General features: G+C 41.8%; 1 protein-coding gene across 3 annotated transcripts in view; it reads left to right on the top strand.

Moving 5' to 3' along the window:
* Positions 1-19,905, top strand: part of TP73 (tumor protein p73) — a 174,176-nt gene that overhangs the window by 34,548 nt on the left and 119,723 nt on the right. The window contains exon 1 of one of the 3 annotated variants that reach the window (XM_074218654.1): positions 17,941-18,104. The exons of the other annotated variants lie outside the window; for them this stretch is intronic. The gene's annotated coding sequence lies outside the window, so the exon portion shown is untranslated. Of the gene's footprint in view, positions 1-17,940; positions 18,105-19,905 lie in introns of those variants that run through there. 3 annotated transcript variants of the gene reach the window in all.

Genomic DNA, 19,905 nt, shown 5'->3' with positions numbered 1-19,905 from the left:
ATCCCTAAAGTCATTTGTGATAGCCAAGTGACCTTTAAAGCTCCTCACACTTCTCTCACACTGTGAAGATGGATTTCCATTATTTATGTGTCCACAGAATCATTCAGCCAGAGCTAGAAGGACTGTCTCTCTTCTCCTCCTCTGTTTATAGATTGAGGACTCTGAAATACAGAGAGGTGAAGCTGGAGGTCATACTGACTGTAGCAGAGCTAGGATTTGAACCTAATTCCTCTGCTTTGAAATCCACTCTTTTTTTTCCCAGAACACCATGCTACGGGGACAGTGGTCATGCTGTGGTATGGAGGTGACATGGGCTTCTCCAAGGCTAAGCCAGATGAGTTCAGAATAGGGCTTATTCAGTTGGAAAGGATTTAAGAAATATAACAATATATACTGGAGGGGGGCAGCTAGGTGGTGATGGTAGATCACTGGTCCTGGAGTCAGGAGGATCTGGGTTCAAATCCAATCCCAGACACTTAATACTTACTAATTGTGAGTCCTTGGGCAAGTTACTGGCTGTGTGATCTTGCAAAAACAAAAAGACCATGCTGGACATTTCTCAAACTGATTTGATTGTTAAATTTTCAATATGAACAATTACTCAGACGTTAGCAAATACTCTAAATAAATTTATTGATTTTTTAATATCTAGACAAGGATGTAATGGAGAAAAATAGTAAAGCAGAATAAATGTTAAACTGTGAATATTTTTCAGAAAGTTATTTGCCATCACACCTCTGTCTCTGGCTAAGCAAAAAAAACTTTTCCCCAAAGTTAGGTCTGCAGAGGTCACCATATGATCATAGACCTGCCATTCACACTCTATGAGGATCAGGTGAAGGAAGTTTCAGGGGCAGCCAGGTGGTGCAGTGGATAGAGCACTCACTGGCCCTGGAGGCAGGAGGATATGAGTTCAAATCCAGCCTCACACACTTGATAATAACCTGTGTTGACCTTGGGCAAGCCACTTAATCACATTGCCTTGCAAAAACTGAGAGAGAGAGAGAGAGAGAGAGAGAGAGAGAGAGAGAGAGAGAGCGCTCAAGTAGGTCTGATTGGAAGGAAGTTGTCTGAGACTGGATTTGAACTCAAGAAGATGAGTCTTCTTGCCCAGCCATCTATCCATGCACCATCTCTTGGTCACTACTCTACATTTTGGACTCCTAGTTGGCTGAGAGTTAAGTAACTATGAATATTTCATAGTTGGTGACTTAGACTGAGGTCTTCTTGGGCAGCTCTCTATCCATGAGACCATGGTGACTACTTCAAGTTAGTTTAGCATATACTAAATGAGCCAGTGAAAGAATCTATGTAGTTCTTAATCCAAAGACAGAAGTGGGTGTGTGATAGAAAGGGCAGGTTCAAATCCTCTGAAACTTGGTGCCTGGGCATCCTTGCATAACGACTTAGTTTTTCTGTTCTTATATATAAAGTAAGGGACTTGGATCCCAGGGCCTGGAAAATTCCTCCCAATTCTTCATTTGTAGTCATGTGACCATAGGTTGAGAAAAAGGTCTGACCTGCGGTGGCAGTTTTCTGCTAGGAGAGGTCTAGTGACGGTGTATGAGTTGTGATGGGGAGAGCCTGGTTTGAAATTCAAAGACTTGTGATCCGGGGTGACCCCCTCCACTAATTCTTCATGTGACTGATAATATCTCTTCCTTCTGTAGATTTGTTTTCCTTCTGAGAACCTTGGATGTAACTCTAAGATATTGTAAGGAAGGGAAGGAAATGGAGAGAAGCTCAGAGAGGAACAAAAGAATAAGGTCATAAAAAGTCACATTGGTTCCAGTTGGAAGGAGGTTATAGGGATGGTGACACACACATAGACACAGATACATAGACAGAGATGTAGAAACACACACACACACACACACACACACACACACACACACACACACACACACAGAGGCTTCTGAGTTGGGTCTCTGAAAATCTCAAATGAGTCAGATCTTTCAAACTTTGAAACTTTCTGCCTTCCTTGGCGGGGGGTGTTCACCTCCTTTAAATCTTTTTTCTGACTCTTCTATTTCTTGTGTCTATGCTCCTTTCCACCAGTGTCTCTTCCCTCAGTCCATTGTGATCTTTTCATTTCTATGTTCAGGCTGTTGGAAATTCTCCCCCCGCCCCCCCCCACTAAACATTTTGAAACCCAAATTTTGAGTCCCTTGCCTCATGCTTGTCTTCTCTTGATTTCCCTTCCCTTCCTCTCTCTCTTGCCTTCTTTTGCCTTCTCTTCCCATGCCTTGTTTTCCCTTTCCTTCCCTTCTCTTCCCTCCTTTCTGTAATTCCCAAGCCTACCTCTTTCTTCCCTCCTCTTTTACATCCTTTTCCCGCCTCTTCCCTGTGGCTTTGTTTGAAAAACAGCTGTGGTTGAAAACTACCAGAAGGTCTGGGGTCAGGACCCCCCCCTCCAACCCAGCCCTTGACAGCAGCTGCATTGTCTCTGATGAAATAGAAGCCCCTACCAGCTGGGGATCCAGGAGCTGCGAAGGCATTCCAGCCTGCCACCCTCCTGCCTCTTTGGCACGAATGACTGGCGGCTGGGACTGTGCACAGATCTGGCAGCCCCTCTTGTCAGCCAGTGCTTGGCAGGGGCCGGTGGATCACCTCGGGCGGTTAGTCACGCAGGTCGCCCCTACCTCGCATCATTAGTCACGATAGACATGCTCAGCTAGGGGAGGTATTGTTTGCTTCCAACGTATGGGCTATAGATGCTGCCAGCCTCAAATCAAACTGATATGTGGGCCTGTTTTATAAAGGAATAGGTTCACAACAGACAAGGAAAGGCTTTTACATATATCTGAAAGAGACCTCAGAGACCATCAAGTACAGGTCTCTCCGTTCAAAATTGAATCTGAAATCTGAGATGTAGAAGGGAGTCTGGGGAGCAGGAAGAATTGGATGGGAAACAGTTTCCCAAAGTCATTCGGGAAAATGAAGGAGTAAATTGAAGTCAGGACTTCTGACTCCCTCCTTGCTCTGATAGTAATTCTGAACAGTTTCTACCTTCAAACTCCCAGACTCTAAATTGCAAAGGTGGCAGCCTTCATATACTAATGGTGTCACAGGCCCAGGCCCTGATGCCAAACCTGGGTCTCTTCCCACTGTACCATGACAGTAGAATTGGAACTTGGGGCCCTTGAGTTCTTAGACCTTTGGTTCTGTCCTGATTGGTCACATCACCTCAGACAGGTAGTATCACTACTACTTGTCATCATCAAAATCATCATCATCATCATCATCATCATCATCATCATCATCATCATCATCACCAATTCATTCTCTTGTTCTGAGTTGTGAATAAGCATTTATTAAACACTTCCTGTTTTTCAGTCACTATGCTATGCACAGTTATGGAGAAAGAGAAATAACAATCCCTTCCCTCATGGTCTAATGGGAGAAACAACATGCAAACAATTATGTACCAACATGCTATTGACAGGAGAAATTGGGGGTGAAAGAGGCAAGGAGGAGCTCCTTTTGTGGAAGATTTATTTTATCCTTTAAAAATATTATCCTCAGGGAGGCTAGGTGGGGCAGTGGATAGAGCACCGGCCCTGGAGTCAGGAGTACCTGAGTTCAAATCTGGCCTCAGACACTTAATAATGACCTAGCTGTGTGGCCTTGGGCAAGCCACTTAACCCCATTGCCTTGCAAAAAAAAAAAAACCTAAAAAAATATATTATCCTCATGGTGCAGTTAGGTAGAGTAGTGGATAGAACACTGATCCTGAAGTCAGGAAGGCCTGAGTTCAAATCCAGCTTCAGACACAATACTTACTAGCTGTAAGACTTTGGGCAAGTCACTTAACCCATTTCCTTGCAAAAACCAATTCACTCAATTCACTCAAATACAATTCATGTGCTTGTCATGCCATCACCTCTCTGATATTATGTGCTTCTTCAAACATAAAGAACAAAGAAAAATGAAGGACAAACACAATTTCTTCTCTTTACTCGTGTCCCCCCTTCTTTCTTTTTAACCCTTTCTGCCCTCGGCCCTCTCTAAGGGCCGTTTATGTTTATGTCTATCCCTCCTTGAATCTACACTCCATCTTATGCTTCCCCCCTTTTCCTCTTCCTATTTCTTTCTGTATCCTTGTTTAGTTGAATGTCACACTATCAAAATGTGTGTGTGTTTGTGTGTTCTTTTCCATGAGCATCTATCTATTTGTATAAGGACCTAGAAACAATTATTTCTTCATCATTCAGTGCTCTCTATCCACTTCACCACCTAGCTGCCTTATGAGAACTAATGTGTAAAAAAATGCATACACTGAAAGGCATGGCCTTTGCCCTCAAGAAATTTCAGGAAACCACATTTTCATCCATAACTCTATTTCATTCCTTCTCAAATGAGAGGCAGGAGCTTGTTTCATTATTATTTGTCCAAAGCAACAACTGGTCACAGAATAGATGATCATTTTGAAGTCTTCCTTTTTAAAATAATTGTTTTAAAATTCTATTTTTAGTTTATTTTCAGATCCACATTTTCTCCCTCCCACCTTCCATTATCTTTTTTGAGAAAACAAGAAAAACAAAACTGGTTATGAATATATTGAGTCAAGTAAAACAAATTCCTGCTGGCCAAGTCCAAATACACACACACACACACACACACACACACACACACACACACACACCCCAGCAATATTTTATCATAAGTTGTCTCCAATTAAATTTTCTCATTGGGTTGATTAGAGTTCCTAAATCTTTCAGAGTTGCCTTTTTTTATACTGTTGTTTTATTAGTATTATTCACTTTACCATGTTTCAATTCATGTAAATTTGCCGGGTTTCTCTCCTTAAGGAACCAAAGTGTTATGTACTACTTCATATCATTAATTCTGACAAAACTCAGTAAATTATAGGAGAATCGCTATTGGAAAAAAATCATTCCCCTGCATTCAGGTCAATGATAAGATTCTTTAAAAGTAGCTAGATTGTATACTATTTCACACACACACACACACACACACACACACACACACACACACATATTTTTAAACTTGTGTCCCAATCAGGTTAGCTGGAGTTGCCTGTCTTTGGGCCCATGGTCATACCATGATGCATTAGATTAATATCTTAGTGGTATAAAGTTTAGAAAAGGAAGAAAATAGCCATGGAATGAGGTTAGGTGGGGCTCTTTTCTATCATGAATCCAATTACCTTATAAAAGACTAGCCATTTTACCTCTCATGGGGGAGGGGGGGGGCTGCTCTTGGGAACCGAAGGCCCACAGAGGAAGGGAATGGGCTTTCTCAATGCCTGCCTCTTCCCATTCATTTCTAGGCAACCTTGAGGTGTGAAGTGTTTGGAAAATAAGCCACAGCCGAGGAATGACCCTCTTTGGATGAACCCTCTAGCAATAACTCCCTGAAGCCCCAGGCAGTCACTGTTTCAAGCCCCAGCTGTTTGGAGCTCTCTGGGGGATCCAGTGATTAAAAGGCAATGGTGGCAGTGACTTGGAAAGAAAAGAAAAAAGAAGCCAGGGAGATTTTTATGACTTTTCTGTGACCTTTCCTGGAGTTTTTGGCCATCTATATCTGTAAGCTTTCTAGAAAGCTAAGTTAAAAGGGTGTTGGAGAATTCTGTATGGATGAATATTCTAGAGTGAGAGTCAGTGACATCCTGAGTCATAGAATGTGAGAGCTGGGGGTGGTGGTCTCAGAACAGAGAATGTTTGAAGTGGAAGAGGTCTTAGAGAATAGATGTTCGAGAGGGGAAGCACCTTAGAGAGTAGAACCTTCATGGGGGAAGGGCCATAGAGCATAGGGTGTTTGGGATGGAGGGAACCTTAGCATGAATGATGTTTAGATGGGAGAAAGCTTAGAACATGGGGCGTTTGATATAGGTAGGGCCTCAGAACAAAGCATGTTTGAGGCGGAAGGAGCCTTACAGTGAAGGATGCAGTTAAAATGTAGTGTTTTAGAGATGGAAGAGTGCTCAGAACATAGGAAGTTTGAGGTGGGGGGGGGTCTTAGAATGAAGAATGTTTAGATGGAAGGGACCCTATTGTCTAGATTATCAAAACTGTGATTCACTTTATAAAGCAGGTGGTTTGCACTGTAGGAGACCTTTGAGCACAGAATGGTAGAACTGGAAGAGACCTTAGAACATAGAATATTACCTCCAGGACATAGAATATTACCTCCAGAATATAGAATATTATCTCTAAAAGTCCAGAGGGACTTTTAGAACAGAAAAACTGCAAAACCAGAAGGAACTAGGACATAGGATACTGAAGCTAAAAGACCTCTTAGCATATAGTACATTGAAGTTGAAAACCAACCTTAAATCCAAGAACATGGAACATAAAATATGAGAGGATTCTTACTGCACAGAGTATCAGAGTTGGAACCTTTGAACACAGAATGTCAGAGCTGGAAGGGACCTGAAAGATCACCTCATTAGACTTCTTATTTATTTATATTTTTGTATTACATACAGGGTCAGAAAAAGTTAAATAACCTATCCATAATCACCCAGCAAATCCATAGACCTGGGGCCAGGTCACTAGATTGCCCACTGTGAGCTCTTTCTAGTCTCCCCTACTTGACTTGCTTTTGAGTTATTCTCCTCCTTGTCTCCAAGGAATCTATATCTCGGTTCCTTGCCTCGGCAGCTTTGATTCTGTCTCTACTGAGGTCTGCTGCCTCTTTGTTGGTGGGGTGGGCAGGAGAGGGGAAGAGGGCTATCCAAGGAGACCTGATCTTTGCACCTCCCTTCTACTAGAGCTCTGGGGGCCTGATCTCAAGGGCTATCAATCTTAAATATCATTTTGCAATAGCCAAAGGGAGGGGGGCCATTCCCTCGGAGTACTCATTTCCCCATCATCAAATTCTCTCTTGGGGCCAGCGAGTTCTAGAGAAGCGGAATGGTCTTTGTTTTTTCTTTGCTGCAGATGGCCCATAGTGGGTCTCGGGAAAGCCCTGCTTTGCTTAGGATGCTCTTAGCTTTGGTCATTAACTGTTCATTCAACGGGAACTCTACAAGGTCATTGCTGCTCTTGTCAAGACGTCATAATGATGTTCTCTTTCATTCAGGTAGCCTTTTTGAAGGTGCTTCCTCATTGCTCACTGGGACCCTCAAAGGTGTGGTATTGGGACAGTGGCCAGGTTGTCCTCTTTCGGCTTATTAGAATTAAGCAGGTTGTGGTTATAAGTACCGTCCTTCCTACTTAGCCGCTCCCCACCTCCCCTCCACAGCCTGCTTGGTGCAGTCCAATACATCATTGGGCAAGTTGAGACCTGCCCTGTGCTTTAATGAACAGTCATGAGGAATAAAGGGGGTGGGCCATGGGGTTTGTTGCTAGATGCAGCCAGTTGACAGAACTAAGGAAGATGAAAAAAAGGGAAAATGCCAACAAACCCAACCCATGTACCAGAGCATCCTCCGCACCTGCTTCCTTAGCTACGGGTGAGGCGATCTTTCGATTGCATCCCCACCTTGCCTTCATCCTCAGCCCCTGACCATCTTCCCTGACCCCATGCCTCCTCTTGGAGCTGGAAAGCTCCCAGTTGTGTTTAGTTTCCAGGAAGGCTAAAATGCTGTACATTAGTGACCCAATGCAGCATTTCACCACAGTAAGTATTCTTTATTTCTTCCTATCTTTGTAGAGACAGTGGGCTTTCCTTCCTTTTAGTTGGTTTTTCCGCATGGTCCTTGCAAGGTGCTGGGTTCAGCAAGGTTGGGTTGTTTTTTTTGTGTGACTGTCTTCCTTGGGGCAGGCATCTGTTGTTTGGTGGGACACTTTGATCATACCTGGTATTTGGTATCCAGACTTTGGTCTTTGGAGTGGGATAGTTTGCAGGGAGGAAGACTGAAGACAATGTAGGAATGTGGATTCTAAGGTATGATAAGAGAGCAAAGTGAAGGGGCTCTAGCTCCTCTCCTTGAGTGACTCTGGGAGGCTGGGGGAAAGCCGGAGGAAAAGTGGAACAGATTTGGTGGCTACTGAAGAGCAATGACTCTAAATTCTTCCCTGTGGGGGTGGCTTACATTTTGGGATTGTGTTGTGATTTTCAGGGTGACCAGGAATGATTCTCTGTTAGCAGTTCTTTGGGTTCAGTGGTCCACAGTTTGCTCTTTGATGCTCTCACATTGGGATTGCTCCCATTTCCATAGACTGAGGGCAGCTCCAAGCTGGGCAGAGCAGAGATCACCTTGGCTCTGTTGGCTTGCGCTGTTGAGCAGCAACTGCCTCGGAGTGAGAAGCATCCTCAGCTGGGAATTTGCTCATTTAATGCCGGTGGCAGGAGATATTTGCTCATCTTTCCTTGGATTCCCGTCACAATACTCTTTCATGGAGAAGTTTTCGGCCAGATGAAACCTTATAGGTTACTGGTTCATAGATTTGGCATTAGGAAAAACTCAAAGACCATTTAGTTCGATATCCTTATTTTCCAGGGGAGGAAATAGTCTCAGGAAGTTAGATGGTTGAATATGGGATTTGAACATAGCTCCTCTCAGACCATCTACTTCACCATCAGGCATCTGGAGAAACCCTTCTGAGACTTCAGGTTCAATGAAGGACTTGAAAAGTATAGCTGGAGGATTTTCCTCCATTGTTTTTTTTTTTGTTAATAGTAAAAACAATGATAACACCTAACATATAACAATTTCAGGTTCACACAATACTTTACACAGATTGTCTCGTTTGATTTTCACAACTCTCTGTGAGGTAGGTGACATGATGATACTCCTTTTTGCTTATGAGGAAACTGAGGCTGGCAGAGGTGAAGGCACTTGTCCAGTATCACACATCTGGTGGTTGTCTGAGAAAGGATTTGAAATCAGGTCTTCTTGACTCTCTGTGTGATGCTCCATCCATTGCCATGCTCTATCCTGAGGTTCCTCATCTCTTTCAGGTCATGGACTCATTTCATAGTGGGGGGATCTATGTACCCTTTTTAGAATAAGGTATTTAAATGCATGAAATAAAACACATTGACTTATGGAGGAAAGCAATTACATTGAAATACTGTATAAAATATTTTTTACAAAAATTTTTGGACCCCAGGTTAAGAACTCCTAATGGCTGTACTATGTTTTAAGGGAATTGAGTTGAAGGTGGTATTTCCAAAAGTGATTTTTGATATACAACTGTAAAGTAATTCAATGAAAAGAAAACAAAAAGTGATGCTCTCTCCCCAGTTAAGTATCTCCCCTTTCCTTTTGACAAAGAATAAGGAAAGACTGTAAAGTTTTGGGATCTTGGGATGAAAAAGAGAAAAGCTGGAGGATACTGTCTTCTCTCTCTGTTTGCCTCCTTAGTCCCAGAGGCAGCTGGCTGGTTTCACTCCCAAGGCTTGCCAGGAGCCCTGCCATGGGACCTGTGGTGGCTGTGCCTATTTGTGGAACAGGCTGTGTGGTAGCAGCTAGTCCCTCTAGGAGTTCTTTGTTTCTGCAGGTATAGTTCGAATGAGAGATGCTAACATGGTGGGAAATGGGGTGGTGCCACCATCTTTGGATAAACAGTTCCCAGCCATCTTGTACTAGAGTTGGGGGCTGCTTGCATTTGTGGTTTCTGGAAGGAAGCTGGGAGTGGACAGAGCCAGGCAGCTGAGAAATGATGTTCTGTTCTTGGGATCCAGAGACTAGCCTTTCCCAGTGGCAGCCTTGGGCATTTGATTGAAGCCCCATGTGTTTCAGGGCTGATGGACCCCTTTCCCTTCCTCCCTCTATAATCAATGTATTAAATAACTCACATCCTTCACTGCTTTAAGGTTTGTAAAGCACCGGTCTATCAAAAGATCTGTTGGGGAGATTCCTTTGGGATTTCTTCACTCCCAATGTTGAAACTCCCTCCATTGATACTGATTATTGACTTTTCTAGAATGAAAAGTCCTAAAGATTTGCTCAGGCTAATGTGAAATTAAATGATTGGTCTATAGTGTACTGTTTGTGTTGGAAGCTGATCCTGAACCAAGCCCTTCTTTCCCAATACTCCAGAAATAACTGATAAGCTAGCTGATAAGGGAAAAAAAATTTAAAAAGCAAACCCGAGCCTGATTCTAGACAAGGTCAAGGATCCCCAGAGAGACAGTATGACCAGGATGGATTGAGTATGTTAGACCGATCGTCAGGCAAATCTGGATCCGAGATCTATCTAATCATGTTTATAGAGTGTTTAACATAGTACCTGGAACATTGTGTAATAATAGGCCTTATTTCCTTCCTGCCTAGAATGTTTATTAAGCCACTGACGATGACACACTCTCATGAGAGTGAAGTATTGTGATCTCCATTTTACAGATGAGATAACTGAGGTAACAGGAAAATATTTGACTTGCTCCTAAACCTGGAATCAAATCCAGGTGCCCTGACTCTGCTGCTTCCAACCACTTCCCCAGGCTGCCTTTCAATGGGGTATTGTGGAGAGCTGTTGTTTAGGCTAATCATATAAATGCCTGATTTTGCTTCAGAGACAAACAGGAAGTCATAAAAATAGTCAACATTTGCTTAACATATTAAGATTTTATAAAACACTTGATATTCTTCATCCCGAGGTCAGCTAGGTGGTGCAGTAGACAGAACCCTGGCCTTGAAATCCAGAGGATGGGAGTTCAAATCCAGCCTGGACAAGTCACTTAACCCTGATTGTCTTGCATCCAGGGCCTTCTCCAGTCATCCTAATTCACAACTGACCACTGGATCCAAATGGCTCTGGAAGAGAAAGTGAGGCTGGTGGCTTAGCACAGCTGCCCCTCATTCAAATCCAATCCATGTGCTTGTCTTGGCATCACCTCCCCGATGAGGCTTTCTTTGAGAATGAAGAACAAAAGCATCTTTCCTTATCCTATTTGATCTGGTGAAGTAGACAGCACTGTTTCCCCCATTTTGTGGATGAGAAAACTGAGGTTCTATGTGATGGGTTAAGTCGCTCAAGGTGGTTTAGCTGGTAAATGTCTGAAGCAGGATTTGAATCTGTGTTCCTAGGTCCAAGTACAACCGATGATCTATCCTCTATGCCATCTTGTATTGGACTTGGAGTCAGGATGACCTGAGTCAAGTAACCTCTCTCAGCCTCAGTTTCCTCATTTAAAAAAAAGGATAATAACAATAGGATCTACCTTCCAGGGTTGTTGAGGATATCAAATGAGATAATATTTGTAAAATGCTTAGCATAGTGCCTGGCAGACATAGAGCTAGTGGGGGGAGGAGAGAGAGAGAGAGAGAGAGAGAGAGAGAGAGAGAGAGAGAGAGAGAGAGAGAGAGAGAGAGGCAAAGAAGGGAGAGAGTGACAGAGATAGAGACAGACAGACAAGATAGAGACAGAGACAAGAGTCAGAAAGAAGAGACAAACAGCCAGAGACAGAGAGACAGAGAGAGGAGAAAGAGACAAGGACAGAGAAAGAGAGCAGTCAGAGACATTCACTGTAAAATGAAATCACAATGTCTGTAGTTCTTTGTCTAACTAATTTTCTTTATTAAAAGAGAGGGTTCAACTCTAAGGGATAGGACTATCCAAAGATGACTGTGATATGAAAACAAAAGGTATCAGTGATTGGAGAGGCTTTGAATCTAACCTCAGGTACTCCTTAGTTCTGAGACCTTGGATTACTTACTTCACCTCTGTCTGACTCAGTTTTCTCATCTGTAAAATGGGAATAATAAAAGCCTCCTGGATAATAAAATTGAGATAATACAAACCTCCCAGAGCTGTTGTGAAGACCAAATAATATAACCTCTGCAAAATGCTTTGCAAATCTTTTCAGTATGGGCTGCTTGCTGTTGCTAGTTTATTTAAGCACTGACTTATTGTAAGTCAACCCGATTCCAAAAAGCTGAATAGTGGGACCCCTGAATATTTGAGCATCTGCCACTAATAATAACTGAAGGGGGTGGCTAGGTGGCACAGTGGATAAAGCACCAGCCCTGGAATCAGGAGGACCTGAGTTCAAATCTGACCTCAGCCACTTAATAATTCCCTAGTTGCGTGGCTTGGGCAAGTCACTTAACCCCATTTGCCTTGCAAAAACCTAAAAAAAAAATAATGACTGAAGGCACCTGCCTTAAAGAGGGAACGGTTTGCTCAGCTCTTGAATGTAAACTGCAGAATGGAAATAGAGACAGAGGTTTTTTTTTTCAGTCCCCTTGCTCTCTATATAACTATGTTCTAGAAAAAGGAATATGTGGGTTGGTATAAACCTCACTCACCCATCTGTAAAAGATTACTCTCCCTAGAGCCTTTTTTAGCCATAGAGGGGATGCCTTTGGGCAGAAAATTTATACCAATAAGCAAATTTACAATCAGTTTCAATAGGAGTAGGGGAATTAATGATAACTGAATTTCACTTACGGTCTCCCTCCGTATTAGTAAGAGCTGGTGAGAAAGAATAAGGTGCTGTCCCTGAAATACCATCCTGGGTATTACTGAGGCTCCACATCTCTGAGAATCTTTCCACAGGCCCTGCTCTGTCTTAACTGACAATGGGAATCCCCCACAGGGGTTGCTCTGGGTTTACAGAGGGTAAAGATCCTTCTAGTTCCCCAAAAGGAAGATATTTTAAAAAGGTACCAGGAGAGAATCTTACCAAATAAAGTTCAATACAGTTTCTCACACAGAACTTCATTGGTTCCCTTTCCTATTCTAGTTTTTAGATAAAGGAACCTAGCAATGGTGAATTTTCCATTAAAAAACTATCTTACCTATTGCCTGCAAAACCTTAGCATATTGTTCCATATACTGTGGGTAAGAGACTGCAGCTGGGATTTCCCTGGTAATGGAGCCTCTCTCTCCACCAATGCAAGTCTCATTTTTCTACAGCTCTTTCTGACAATGGTACTAATTGCCACCTTCTTGTCTGGTGATGATCTTAGAGAGTTGCCCAGAGCATTAAGTTACTACTCTATCATCACACAGCTAGTATGTGTCAGAGGCGAGCCTCAAGCTCAAGTCTTCTCATTTTATATCCAACTCTTTGGGATCTAGGCCATGATGCTTCCTCTAGAGCCTGGGATGCTACAGAAATAAGTGACAGACTAGCCAACAAGATGAAAATCACACCAGGTTGAGATCTCTCTCCCTCTGTCTTTCCTTTCTCCTTCCTCCCTTCATTTTTCATCCTTCTTCCATTGCTCCCTTTCTCCCTCCCTCCCTTCCTTCCTTCCTTCCTTCCTTCCTTCCTTCCTTCCTTCCTTTGGTCTGTCTTTCTTTTTCTCTCTATCTCTCTTTCTTTCTTTCCTTCCTTCCCTCCCTCCCTCCTTCCTTCTTTCCTTTCTGTCTTTCCTTCTCTTTCTTTCTCTTTTCCTTCCTTCCTTTCTTTCTCTCTTTCCTTCCTTCCTTCCTTCCTTTCTTCTTCTTTTCTTTCTTTCTTTCTTTCTTTCTTTCTTTCTTTCTTTCTTTCTTTCTTTCTTTCTTTCCTTCCTTCTTACAGAAACAGTAAATCCTCAATGACCTGGAACTAGTTCCTGTTGTCATTATCCTCCTCATTGCATTTGAGTAAACAAAGTTTGAAAGAGCTTAAATGACTTGCCCAGGGTCTCATTGTATCTGAGGAAGAATTCGAACTCAAGTCCAATGCTCTATCCACTGCACTACCTAGCTTCCTTGTGAGAATGATGAATGATTATTAGTTCAAGTCATCATCTCCCACAGAGACTATAGAAATAGCCTCCTACCTCAACTCTCTCTTCTCTCCAATGCATTTTCCACTCAGTTGTGGTTTTTTAAGATTTTTGTGTTTACTTTTAAAAATTATATAAATATTTTATTTGTTTTTAATTACAAACAATGGTAGTTTCTACCAATCATTTTTTACAAAGTCTTGAATTTTATAATATTTTCCTTCCTTCCCTTTTCTCCCCTTCCCCCCAACAGAAGGCACTCTGATATGGTCTTTACATTAGCTGCAAGTAATTTTTAAAGAAATTAATATTTTTGCTTTACTTTCATTTTCCAAAATATTTTCTCCCTGCTACCTGAAAAACCATCCCTTCTAACAAATAATAAGAAAATGAAAAGCAAAAATGAAAGTCAGAAAAACTAACCAATACATCATTTATCTGATAGTATATGCAGCATTTCACACCCATAGTTACCTGCCTCTGAAAAGAAGGGAAGGAGGTTCCAACTCATATCTTTTCTTTGGAGTCAAACCATTCTAATTGTACAGCATTCGATTTTTTTTTAGAGTTTTTTTTTTGAAAGGCAATGGGGTTAAGTGACTTGCCCAAGGCCATGCAGCTAGGTAATTATTAAGTGTCTGAGGTCAGATTTGAACTCAGGCACTCCTGACTCCAGGGCCGGTGCTCTATCCACTGTGCCACCTAGCCATATATATATACATATATATATATATATATGTATATATATATATATGTAGATAAATCTTCCCCAGAATTCTCTATTCATCATGTTTATTGTTTCTTTTAGGGCAGTAACATTCTGTTACATTCATATACCACAGCTTATTCCCCAGTTGGTAGGCATATACTGTGTTTCCAAGTCTTTGCTATCACAAAAAGTCATGCTAAGAATATTTTGGCCTGGGGCAGCTAGGTGGCACAGTGGGGGGCAGCTAGGTGGCACAGTAGGGGTGGCTAGGTGGCACAGTGGATAGAGCACCGGCTCTGGAGTCAGGAGTGCCTGAGTTCAAATCTGGTCTCAGACACTTAATAATTACCTAGCTTTGTGCCCTTGGGCAAGCCACTTAAACCCATTGCCTTGCAAAAAAAAAAAAACTAAAAAAAAAAGAATATTTTGGCCTAGAGGACCTTTTTCCCCCCCCCTTCTACAACCTCCTTGAGGTAGATGCCTAGCATTGAGATCTCTCAGGCAAAGCCTACATATATTTTTGTTGCTTTCTTAGCATAGATTTGAGAATATCTCAAAACAAAAGGAATTTGATTATTTTCAAGGATTTGTAGTTGTTTGAAATAGGCTCAAACAATTTTTTTTCCCCAATGAGCAATTCAAGGTTTTTTTTTTGAGAAGTGTTTTTTCTCCTTTGATATTCAAACATAATATATCATTGCTTAGAAATACATAACTCTCAGATAAAGTAAAAACTATCTTCCAAACTCAGACTGAATTAACAGACTCAAATTTAGTAATATTAATAATTAAAAATTATATAAATTTATTAACAGAGGCAGCTAGGTGGCGCAGTGATGAGAGTCCTGGGCCTAAAATCAGGAAGATTCTTCTTTGTGAGATCAAATCTGACCTCTGATGCTTCCTACTTATATGACCCTAGGCAAGTTTCTTAACCCTGTTTGCCTCAGGTTTTTCATTCTATAAAATGAGCTGTAGAAGGAAATGGCAAGCCACTCCATTATTTTTGCCAAGAAAATCTTAAAAGGGGTCACAGAGAGTCAAATATGACTGAAACAACTTAGATAAAAATGATTAATAGTAATAGCATTAGCCAGCATTTATACACACACACACACACACACACACACACACACACACACACACACACAACACCTATTCCCTCCTCTTCCTTCCCTTCCTAGAACAACTTAGATAGCACTTTAGGAGGTTACTAAGTACTTTCTTTGTATTTTATTTGATCCTCACCAAAATCTTGTGGTAGAAACTATTAGTTCCATTTTACAGCTGAGGAAATGAAGGTTGAGAATTTAAATGTCTTGCCTAGGGACACACACAATTGGAGTTATGGTTTGAATTCAGACCTTCCTGACTCCAAGTCCAGTGTTATATCCACTGTGCCATCTAACTGCCTTTAATGATGATTTGATTACTCCATGACTGATGGGTGGGAGTGTTGGGAATTTGTTGCTGTTTTTGATGGAATCAATTGAGTTGGTCCATAGAGAAGTCAAGTCCATGAGACTGGATATAGATCTGAATGCGCTGTACCTGAATCTAATTAATCATAAAGTCTTAGAGCAGGAAGAGACCTAAGCGGTCATCTAGGCTAATCTCTACTTAAATAAGTCTCCTCTACACTATATCCAGTAAAAATTTAGTCTAGGCTTTGCAATGATTGAGAGCCCATCACCTTCCAATGCAGCCTATTCGACTTTGGAATAGTGCTAATTATTATGAATCACACACACACACACACACACACACACACACGATTAAATTTGCCTATTTTCAACTTCTACCTGGGTTCAAAAAAGAGCAAGGTTAATCTGTTCTTCATGTGATAGCTGTCATGTTTCCCATCTATTCTAACCTTCTCTTGTCCAGGCTAAGCATTCCAAGTTCCTTCAGTTAATATTCATAGGGAATGAATATATAAATTTATTAACAGAAGCAGCTGGTTGCCTGGTTGCCTTCTTTATATCAATCTTCTTCTTAAACTGTAGTATCCCATTGTATTCTGGGATGGTTATGGTTTTGTTACAGAAATTTCAAGTGTGGACTACCCCTTGTTTTTCAGGATGGTTGGAGAATGGTACATTTTGATTAACTAAACTCCTTGGTTAATATCTACATATCCCATGTCTGACATTTCTTGCAATCTTAAAATGTACTAAAGTGAAAAAAAAGAACTAAAATGTAAGTGAATTTCTGTTCCCTTTCCTTCCCTTGTCTTCCCTTCTTTTCCCTTCCCTGTCTTCCCTCCTTCTTATTCCCCTTCCCTTGCCCTGATTCTTCTTCCCTTCTCTTCTCTCCCCCTTCCTTGCCTTCCCTTATTCTCTTGCTTTCCCTCCTTTCTTTTCCCTTCCCTTGCCTTTACTTCCCTTCTTTTCTCCCTTCTTCTCTTTCCTTCCCTTATCCTCTTGCTTTCCCTTCTTCTTTTCCCTTTCTTGACTTCCCTACTTCTTCTTTCCCCTTCCCTTTTACTGACTTTTCTTCCCTTTTCTTCTCTCCCCTTTCCTTGACTCCCCCTTCCCTTGCCTTGGCTTCATTTCTCTTCTTTTCCCTTCCCTTGCTTTCCCTTCTCCTTCTTTTCTGCTTCCCTTGCCTTTACTTCCCTTCTTTTTTTCCCCTTCTCCTTCTCCTGCCTTCCCTTCTTCTTTGTTTTCTCTTCCCTTGCCCTGACTTTTCTTCCCTTCTCTTCTCTTCTTCCCCCTTTCCCTGCCTTCTCCTTCCCTCATCTTACCTTCTCTTCTTTTCTCTTCTCTACCTTTACCTTTCCTTCTCTCCCATTGCCTTCCTTCTTCCTTCCCCTCATTATACCTGACATGCAGAAAATGCCTTTTGCCAATCTCAAAGTGCCACACCCTTCCTTCATATTGACAGCACTATGTCCATTGCCTGGTACCTTCATTCAAGACAAGACAAGTTGAAAAAAAAAAAGGCAGGGATGGGGCAGAAGGTTAGGTGTTAGATGTCAAACAGAAGAACACAAATTTTTGTGCTTTTTGCCAGGACAACCAAGCTAGGTTTCGGAAGCCGGCCAGCTCCCCACCCTTGGTCCCATTGCAGATGCTGCAGCTGTAGCCCAATCTCTATCCCTCTCTCATCACCTAAACACAGGCGCTTTGTGCGAGCTGAGGGGGGAATGAGCTGGCGGCGGAGTTCTCCTGCCCGGGGTCCTGCAGACACATGTCTCGTCTCTGTCTGTCAGAGCCCAGTGCTGCTATCGCTGCTGGGGGCACCTTCCTGCAGCTTTCGGTGCCGACTGATGGTGGAAAGTTCCACTTGCCCTTGATGTCTATTGGGCAAACCCTTGACTCAGTCATGGGACCAGAGGAAAGGTTTCATGTGCATATTTTCAGGAGAAGAGTGATGCATTTCTTCTCCCCAAACACAAGTCCAATCTTGTTTAAATTTCCATGAGTTTAATCACAGAATACTGGCGATATTGTGGGGAATAACCAAGAGGAGATGGAGGTCTCTCTTTGAGTGGGATGGGTTATCTTAAAAATAAAGCCATGACTACTTGTTAGTAACTTACCTCTGGGTGAGGTTAGGGCCCCAAGTTTGAACATGCCCAAGAGTTTGAAACATTTCATAATCTTTCTTTTTAAAAAAAGGAAAATAAGGACCATGTCTTCATAGTTCTTGCAGGAGCAAGACTTTCTCTCCTAGACTCTTTCTCGGAGTGTTTGGGTACAGAGCCAATTCTTGGCCAGAGGAATGGAGATTATAGAGCTGTAGAGGGGTTTTTCCACGGAGGGAGTGGAGAAGAGAATGAACAACAAGACGGAGATAGGATAATTTCCACCAGAGCAGGTAGGGCTAATTCTTAAGAAATCAGACTCATCTTCTATCTCCAGTCTACGTCCAGGAACCTGGTCTATGTTGTCCTCCCTTTCTGCAGAAAAGAGCAAAAATGTAATGCATTCATGAAAAAATATTTAGTGAATGTTAAAGATGTATCTTGTATTGCTCCAAGCACCATCTAAGATACAGACATTGTCAGCAATGTGTCCTCCTAAAGCTATAAGACAGATTGGTTGCTTGGCTGTGTCCAGGCTAAGGAAAGTGAGAGCCTTGCTTTGGACCCATTCGGTAAAATGCCTCTTGAAACAATGGGCCAGATTGGGTACTTGGATGTGTCGAGGTTAAGTTGTACAGAGGCTATTGATAACCTGAGGAGCATTCAAAGGAATTAAGTCAAAGAGGAAGAAGAGAAGTGTATTGTATGTGACGACCATTTGAAGGAACTGAGGGTGTTTAGAGAAGAGAAGACTGGGGTGTGGGGTAAAGAAAGTTGATCATTTTATCTTCAGATATTTGAAGGATTATTACATGGAAAAGGGTTAGACCAAGTGAATGGAGATTACCAAGGGGTGCCTTTTTTGGGGGGTTGATGTCAGGAAGCTTTTCTTTTTTTTAGCAATTAGAATTGTCCAAAAGTGAAATAAGTTACCCTCAAAGGGAGTGAGTTCCTTTCACTGCTAATGTTTGTCCTTCATTTCCAAAGAAGTCCACAACTTCAGGGAAGTGATGCCATGACAAGCATAGAATTATATTTGAGTGTGTGTGTGGCTGGGGTGGGGCGGGGGGAACTGTGCTAAGTCATCAGCCTCATTTTCTCCTCCAGAATCATCTGGGTCCAGTGGTCAGATATGAATCAGGGCAATTGGAGATGACTTTGGAAATAACTTGCCCAAAGTCTCACAGCTAGTATTTGAGGTTGGATTCAAACTCCTGTTCTCCTAACTCCAAAACCAGTGCTCTATCCATTGCTGTCCTGAAGGTCTCTTAATTGAAGGCTAGGGACTTTTCAGTTGTGAATTATCTGCCATTCATATTGACAGCAGAATGTGTGTGTGAGAGTGGCTAATAGTATAATAGCAGTACAGAGGCAGTTCCATGCAGCTGGAGTGGATAAAGAAGTGGTTCAAGGATGAGGTGGGACATGAGATGGACCATGAAGGTTGTAAACTGACATGTGTTTTCTTGAGAGCTAAGAGATTTCTCCTCAATGAAAAATATTTTTAATAAATATTTTATTTTTCCAACTTTTTTACCAATCATTTTTTTTTACAAGGCTTTGAGTTTTACTGTTTTTCTTTTTCCCCCCTCTCCCCGACCGGAAGGCAATCCAAAATAGACTCAACATTTGTAAACATACTAAACATAGATTAAAATTGAATGGGTTGTGAGAAAAGAATCAGATCCAAACAGAAGAAAGAAAACAGAGCTAACAAAATTGCATAATACATAAGGCAACTTTTAAAAATTGAAGATAATAAATAAGCTTCGGTCTTCATTTAAATTCCAAAGCTCCCTCTCTAGATATGGATGGTATTTTCAATCAAGAGGCCCCCCTCAAATTGTCTTTGATCATTGTACTGCTGAAACGAACAAGTCCATCATGGTGGATCATCACCCCAAGTTGTTGTTTGTGGTTATTAGTTAGTCTTCTGGTTCTGCTCATATCACTCAGCATGTAAGTTCATGCTCTTCATCAATTCATGTAAATCTTTCCAGGCTTTTCTGTAATCCTGTTCCTTATGATTTCTTATAGAACATAATGTTTCATCACATTTATATACTACAGTTTGTTCAGTCATTCCCCAATTGA

This window comes from Macrotis lagotis, chromosome 1 (genome assembly GCF_037893015.1).
Source record: "Macrotis lagotis isolate mMagLag1 chromosome 1, bilby.v1.9.chrom.fasta, whole genome shotgun sequence".
Lineage (NCBI taxonomy): Eukaryota > Metazoa > Chordata > Mammalia > Peramelemorphia > Peramelidae > Macrotis > Macrotis lagotis.
Note: the sequence above shows the minus strand (reverse complement) of the source record. Positions and strands in the feature narration are given on the sequence as shown.